The 6,466-nt window shown below is 54.8% G+C and overlaps 1 non-coding gene across 1 annotated transcript; it reads right to left on the reverse strand.

The window, feature by feature from the left end:
- Positions 1-3,579: 3,579 nt before the first annotated feature.
- Positions 3,580-3,733, reverse strand: LOC140482970 (5.8S ribosomal RNA). Its single transcript, XR_011961835.1, has one exon. It is a non-coding gene; the product is annotated as a 5.8S ribosomal RNA (ribosomal RNA).
- Between the last annotated feature and the right edge of the window lie 2,733 nt (positions 3,734-6,466).

Raw genomic sequence — 6,466 nt, forward strand, 5'->3', positions numbered from 1 at the left:
TCTTGAACTCTCTCTTCAAAGTTCTTTTCAACTTTCCCTTACGGTACTTACATAGAACATAGAACATAGAACAATACAGCACAGAACAGGCCCTTCGGCCCACGATGTTGTGCCGAACTTCTATCCTAGATTAAGCACCCATCCATGTACCTATCCAAATGCCGCTTAAAGGTTGCCAATGATTCTGACTCTACCACTCCCACGGGCAGAGCATTCCATGCCCCCACCACTCTCTGGGTAAAGAACCCACCCCGAACATCCCCCCTATACCTTCCACCCTTCACCTTAAATTTATGTCCCCTTGTAACACTCTGTTGTACCTGGGGAAAAAGTTTCTGACTGTCTACTCTATCTATTCCTCTGATCATCTTATAAACCTCTATCAAGTCACCCCTCATCCTTCGCCGTTCCAACGAGAAAAGGCCGAGAACTCTTAACCTATCCTCATACGACCTATTCTCCATTCCAGGCAACATCCTGGTAAATCTTCTCTGCACCCTCTCCAAAGCTTCCACATCTTTCCTAAAGTGAGGCGACCAGAACTGCACACAGTACTCCAAATGTGGCCTAACCAAAGTCCTGTACAGCTGCAACATCACTTCACGACTCTTGAATTCAATCCCTCTGCTAATGAACGATAATACACCATAGGCCTTCTTACAAACTCTATCCACCTGAGTGGCAACCTTCAAAGATCTGTGTACATAGACCCCAAGATCCCTCTGTTCCTCCACCTGACTAAAAACCCTACCATTAACCCTGTATTCCGCATTCTTATTTGTTCTTCCAAAATGGACAACCTCACACTTGGCAGGGTTGAACTCCATCTGCCACTCCTCAGCCCAGCTCTGCATCATATCTAAGTCCCTTTGCAAACAACAAATGCCCTCCTCACTGTACACAACTCCATCTATCTTCGTATCATCTGCAAATTTACTGACCCACCCTTCGACACCCTCATCCAAGTCATTAATAAAAATTACAAACAGCAGAGGACCCAGAACTGATCCCTGCAGAACTCCACTTGTAACTGGGCTCCAGGCTGAATATTTACCATCTACCACCACTCTCTGACTTTGACCGGTTAGCCAGTTTTCTATCCAAGTGGCCAAATTTCCCTCTATCCCATGCCTCCTGACTTTCCGCATAAGCCTACCATGGGGAACCTTATCAAATGCCTTACTAAAATCCATGTACACTACATCCACTGCTCTACCCTCATCCACATGCTTGGTCACCTCCTCGAAGAATTCAATAAGACTTGTAAGGCAAGACCTACCCTTCACAAATCCGTGCTGGCTGTCCCTAATCGAGTAGTGTCTTTCCAGATACTCATAAATCCTATCCCTCAGTACCCTTTCCATTACTTTGCCTACCACAGAAGTAAGACTAACTGGCCTGTAATTCCCGGGGTTATCCCTATTTCCTTTTTTGAACAAGGGCACAACATTCACTACTCTCCAGTCCCCTGGTACCACCCCCGTTGACAGTGAAGACGAGAAGATCATTGCCAACGGTACTGCAATTTCCTCTCTTGCTTCCCACATAATCCTAGGATATATCCCGTCAGGCCCGGGGGACTTGTCTATCCTCAAGTTGTTCAAAATGTCCAACACATCTTCCTTCCTAACAAGTATCTCTTCTAGCTTACCAGTCCGTTTCACACTCTCCTCTTCAACAATAAAGTCCCTCTCGTTCGTAAATACTGAAGAGAAGTACTTGTTCAAGACCTCTCCTATCTCTTCCGACTCAATACACAATCTCCCACTACTGTCCTTGATCGGACCTACCCTCGTTCTCGTATCATTCTCGTGCCAATCATTCTCGTGCTAATATTTAGCCTTAGATGGAATTTACCACCTGCATTCACAAGCAACCCAACTCCAAGAAGACACAGTCCCGATGAGCAGTGCACCACCACCGGCCTCACACCGTCCTCAGGCTAGGCCTCGATCAGGAGGACTTGGGCGTCTCGGCATTGTCAGCGAAAGGACTTCTATACGCCACATTTCCCTCGCCTGTCAGGCGATCAGGGATTCAGCACTGGGCTCTTCCCTGTTCACTCGCAGTTACTGAGGGAATCCTGGTTAGTTTCTTTTCCACTGCATAGTAATATGCTTAAATTCAGTGTCGCGTCTGATCTGAGGTCGTACCCAGAGTCAGAGGATGGCCAGGCCGCACCGCCAGTGGGCCGGCAACGTCTCACCATGGGGGGCTGCCGCCAATGCCGCGAAGGTCAGAGAGTCAGCCACCCGCACGTCGCTCACCACCCTTTCCAGCGATGGTGTCAATAAGTGACCGTCGCTGCTGCCTCCAGCGCCGCCACCAACGCGCGGGGACGTGCTCGGCGCAAATTCACAGTACTGGAGACCCTCCCATCCACGGCGGGAGGTGAATCACGGAAGTGCCGGCAGCTTACTTGAGGAGAAGGGTCAGCCCGATTCATTTCTTGCCAAAGGCACAGGCACCAGGGGGTTAAGACTTGCCGGCCAGGACGTGCGAGCACCAGCCGACAGAGACTGCCCGACGGTCAGAGAGAGGGAGAGAGAAGTGCCGAGACACAAGTGGTGAACGGTCGTGAAGGCACACCACACATGTTGATCGCCAGCCGCGGAACAGCAGGGCCCTCAGTGTGGCCGGCGGTGACGCCGCTCCTGATCCAGTGCCCCGAGCCGGACGAGTTGAGATAGGCACGCTGACAGTGACAGGGTACGGAACACTCGGTGCGGTGGCTTTTTGGTGACATGGCCCTGACAGCCGACGTTCCACCATCCTCCTGATGGCCAGGAGGCCCGTGAGGGGTGGGCCAGCGACGTGGGAGGTGTGCGTGCACGGTGCTGGAACACACACCACGCCCACCACCTCCAAGACCAGTGGCAGGCCCGAGCAGAAATGTGCGGACTGAACGGGAGAGCCAAAGCCAGCGATCCACATGCGTTCAACCGTCGAAGTCACAGCATTCGACGAAAACCTCCTCCTATGGCCTGGCACTCAGCGCCAGCAGAGGAGACAGGATCGGACGCCCCACCAGCCACTCAAGGCTGAGGACGAACCCACGAGACGGGCGGCTGCAGCAGCGGGCAGCCTGCAGCCCATAGACACGGTCTGTGCCTCTCAAAACTCTCAACAGGTCAGCGTGTCGCACCGGTGAGCTCTATGGTGAGGCCGGCAGCGTGCCAGCCTAGGCCTCCGCGGCTCCTTTCGCTCTTTCTACTACCAGCCAACCGAGAGACGGACCCAATGTGGATGTGTGGAGCGGGAGGCTCAACACTTTGAGGCAGCACTGTGTCCCAAAGGCGAGGCGATCCACATTGACGTGCAACCGACCAACAGCCATGCTGGCCCCGGTGACAGCCATGCTGGCCCCAGTGCCATGACACAGATGGATGCCAGGCCAGGCTCCCTGGCGGGGGGATGGCATCGAGCCTGACAAACAGAATGTGCAGGGTGCAGGAAAAACCAAGCGCTCCGATGCCGGAAGGCTCCGGAGTCTGAACTTAGGGGGACAAAGAGGACGGGTCCTCTGCGACACCCCAGCCGCGCTCTCGCCAGCCAAGGCGAGTGCAATTGATTGCCAAACGACCCTCAGATAGGCGTGGCCCCGGGAAGAAGTCAGGGCTGCAAAGAGCATTCAGAGTGTCGATGATCAATGTGTCCTGCAATTCACATTAATTTTCGCAGCTAGCTGTGTTCTTCATTGAGGCACGAGCCGAGTGATCCACCGTTAAGCGTTGTCTGAGTGTTTATCGGTCTTTTCCTCGCCAGAGGAAAGCAACCCAGACCGCACATACACTCCCCACCTTGGCAGCACCCACCTGCCCGCCCACAGTGACTGGGCAGCGGCGCCGGCGTGCATGCGTAGCAGCGTGGCGTGAAGCTGTGGGGAGCACCAGCCTGGTGCAGCCTGCGGAAAGTGAACATAGGTCGATGGAGAAAATAACAGGTCGCCGTGAGGCGCGGTTTGCTGGACTATCGAATCGCCCGAGACGGTAGTCGTCGCCGGCACACACTGCAACAGCGGAGGCTGCATCTCCGCCACCATGTCACCCACCGAGTGTTATGAGGCGTGCAGCAGCTTTGCCCAAGGAAACGGGACCAGCAATTGGTTTGGCAGCGTCACTGCGAGGAGTTGGGGAGCCGCACTGGCCAGAGCTGACTGCTGCCCGGCCCGCCCACCGCTGAGATGGTCTGGGAGACGCGGTAACGGCTCATAAAACCCATTCCCTCCCTCACAACGCAGCTCGCCCGCAAGCCACCAACCACCAATCGATGCCAGGCACCCTGACCGAGAGCATGGTTGCTCGTTAACCCTGCTGGGCAGTTCGTTCAGGATCACTATTGCACGGAGCTCGAGAACCGACGGGCAGCAACTCAGGAGTCTTTAAAGCACCACCAACAGCAAACACACAGAAGCCCTGACGGGAGTGTGCGAGTGACATGCTGAAGGGAATAGGTACCTTGTATGGGGTTGACGTGAGCGTGAATAGACAGCCGGTTTGGGAACGAAACACCTGCATCACTGGTTTTGTTTCCCGTGGCTAGAGAGTATGCTGTCTGACTCAAGCTCCCGACGATGCGGTGCTGCCAGGCAGCAGGACCAGACCTGGTGTGGCTCCCTTTGTCTATCACAGACCGGTCGGCACTGCTGACAAGATGGTGGAACAGGCTCGGCCCTTGTGACGAAGGTCAGTGCGAACCCGTCCACCCACATGTGTTCGGGGTGGTCTCGGCAAACAAAGATTTGCAGTCGGAAAGTGTCCTCCTGCCCGCGCAGGTCGGCGCCCAACAGTTGGCGGACGGTAGGTTTTGGCGGTGACCACAGCTGCAGCGCCTGCTATCCTGGCGAGCTCTGCTGCTGACCCGAAACCCCCTTGCGAAACGAGGTGAACCAGAACGGGCGTACCCCCAGCCGGTAATGATCCTTCCGCAGGTTCACCTACAGAAACCTTGTTACGACTTTTGCTTCCTCTACATAGTCAAGTCTGATCGTCTTCTCGGCGCTCCCCCAGGGGCTTGTCCGACACTGGCGGGGCCGGTCCGAGGACCTCACTAAACCATCCAATCGGTAGTAGCGTCGGGCGGTGTGTACAAAGGGCAGGGACTTGATCAATGCAAGCTTATGACCCACACTTACTGGGAATTCCTCATTCATGGGAAATAATTGCAATTCCCAATCCCCAGCATGAATGGGTTTCAACGGGTTACCCACACCTGGAGGCGCAGGGTAGACACACGCTGATCCATTCAGTGTAGCGCGTGTGCAGCCCCAAACATCTCAGGGCATCACAGACCTGTTATTGCTCAATCTCGTGTGGCTGTACGCCACTTGTCCCTTTAAGAAGTTGGACGCGGACCGCTCAGGGTCGCGTAACTATTTAGCATGTGGGAGTCTCGTTCGTTATCGGAATTAACCCGACAAATCGCACCACCAGCTAAGAACGGCCATGCACTACCACCCACGGAATCGGGAAAGAGCTATCAATTTGTCAATCCTTTCCATGTCCGGGCCGAAACCAGCCGTGTGCGCGAGCTCAGAGGTGAAAGTGGGAGCTCCCTCTCCCCGCCTCGTGTCCGCCCATAGTGCTGAGAGAAATGGAATTCCGACACGCAAGGGAAATGGAGAGACGGCAAGAGCCCTCCGCATAAAGCCTCACTGCAGGTGCACAGGCAAGCACGTTACCGGGATCCACTCCCAAACGCTCGATTTCAGACCACTTCCTCTGCAAAGCTGCGGCTTCTCAGCCTCATCAGAACAATGTTGTGAAAGTCCGTTTTGGAGGCAGAGGGGTGCCAGCTCTCCCGACCTTGCCGTCGTATCGTGACCCTTCACAAACGAGAGCACGCATCCGGAAGTACCGGGGAGGAACCACTCGGCCTGGAGCACCAGCCCCTAATAGGAAAGCCGGCCCGACAAGGGGCTTCCCATGCCGGACGGGCATTGCCAGACTGATCGAGGTGTGGACTGCAGCGAGGTTGCCCCTTGTACCAAGCTCGCAGATCCAGGAGGAAACTTGGGTGACGAGCACCTCAGGGCGGCAGAGCCATCGCATGACCGATTGGCAGGGGAGGTCCACCATATTTATAATAGCGGCCCTCCACTACCAGAGCTGGTTGTGCAGCACACAAGGCCTGCTGTAAGCGTTCGAGGCTTTAGGGACTGCTCAGGCAAGGGTCAGCCCGCATCCTTCCTGGCAACACCCAAGGGAACCAGGCAACTTGCGTGTCTCGCTTTCATTTTTACACAAGTGCCCGTGGAGGGACGGCCGGAGTCAATGCTCCAAAAGTGTCAAAAGACCTCCGCACTGGCCTCTTAGAACTGTTAGAACAGATGGAAAGAGTTGGGTAAGCCTATCAAAGATTTGACCATGTGTCAAAAATTTAAACTTCTGAGAGCTCTTCGGTATGCACCCAGACCTGCCATTCAAGTGCTCTGCCCGTGGAACCGCTTTTCGGATGCCTTTCAATG

This window comes from Chiloscyllium punctatum, chromosome 1 (assembly GCF_047496795.1).
Source record: "Chiloscyllium punctatum isolate Juve2018m chromosome 1, sChiPun1.3, whole genome shotgun sequence".
Lineage (NCBI taxonomy): Eukaryota > Metazoa > Chordata > Chondrichthyes > Orectolobiformes > Hemiscylliidae > Chiloscyllium > Chiloscyllium punctatum.